The sequence below is a fragment of the Daphnia carinata genome, unplaced genomic scaffold (assembly GCF_022539665.2).
Source record: "Daphnia carinata strain CSIRO-1 unplaced genomic scaffold, CSIRO_AGI_Dcar_HiC_V3 NW_026453135.1, whole genome shotgun sequence".
Taxonomy (NCBI): Eukaryota; Metazoa; Arthropoda; class Branchiopoda; order Diplostraca; family Daphniidae; genus Daphnia; species Daphnia carinata.
Window position 1 is genome coordinate 25,415 of NW_026712550.1, and position 1,284 is coordinate 26,698.

Consider the following 1,284-nt stretch of genomic DNA (forward strand, 5'->3'; position numbering starts at 1 on the left):
ATTTTTATTTCCTAGGTTTGGCAGTTTTGGTACATTTCAAATTCATGTTGGCATTAGCACCACAGAAGAAAAAAAAATTTACTTGGAAGGAAAGGTATTTAAAGTATAGACATAATTTTATTAGTTGCATTTGGAAATTTGACACAGATTACTAATCCGAAATGTTTCTTAGGTGGTTACTTTCAAGGAGAATCATGAAACTAGAGATGATTTTGCATGAACCATTTTGGGAACCTACTTGTTAGCTGCCTTATAACTATCATCCTTCTGGTAATCTAGATGTTCACAGTTTTTTGTTCGTGAAATTTATGTAATCATTTTTCTTATCGTTCAGATGAAATAACAGCATTACAGCTGTTAGTTACGTCAAGACATTAATCTCAAGATGCAAGTACTGAGCTTTAACGGATTTCAATTTACATAAGCAAGACAACCAATTCTGTTGTTGATGAGAAAACCAACTACACACCCAGCTATGAATGGTAAAATATGTGTAATTGAATCTAAATTAATTTTATTTTTATGGTTTAAAGGCTTTTCGTTCTTCCGTTCACGTTCAAGGCTACAACTCATTGAATCGGACTTTTATAAGCATGCCATAAAATATCTCGCCATTTTTAATTGAATCATTTGTTCTAGGTCTTAGTCATTGGTGAAGAAAACCACTTGCCTTACATGAGGCCATCACTATCGCGTAAGAATTGTGGTTCAGTGACGATCCCGAAGTGTCAAACAAACTGAAGTTTAAGCAGTGGAACGGAAAAAAGTGAAGGTGATTGTCTAAAGTTATAATTTTGTGTTGCGTTATTTTAATGAATGTGACCTATTTTTGGGTCCAGTTTGTTCTTCGATCAGGATGAATTCTACTGCAGTCCAGTGGAATTAGTTGCCAAAGAACATGGTGGTGTTTCAGTTGTGCGAGGACATCATGTAGTTAAACTGGACATTGCTGGTCGCAAAGCTGAGTTAGATGACGGCCTTACCATCACCTACACAAGCGCCTTATTGCACAGGTGAATTTCTTTCGTATTTATCTAAAATTTAAAGTATGATAATTATAACTTTTTGGAATGTTGAAAAACTTTTATAATCTTCCTACTAGATAGTATCTGAGAGCCATTGTTTAATTATCATTTCAGTTAGACGCATTTTCAACTATTAACTACCTTAATTTATTATCGTCTTAGGTGGCAAACCCTAACATCCAGCAGGAATAAAGATGGTAAAAACCCGGATTCGTTCCATGTTGTTCATTCTTGTTGCATGCTATATTATATGTTATTG

The 1,284-nt window shown here is 34.3% G+C and overlaps 1 long non-coding RNA gene across 1 annotated transcript; it reads left to right on the top strand.

Annotated features, from left to right (window-relative positions):
• Positions 1-233: 233 nt before the first annotated feature.
• LOC130701713 (uncharacterized) lies at positions 234-969 on the top strand. The gene is made up of 4 exons (XR_009004196.2): positions 234-270; positions 335-482; positions 640-772; positions 840-969. It is a non-coding gene; the product is annotated as an uncharacterized LOC130701713 (long non-coding RNA).
• The last annotated feature ends 315 nt before the right edge of the window (positions 970-1,284 follow it).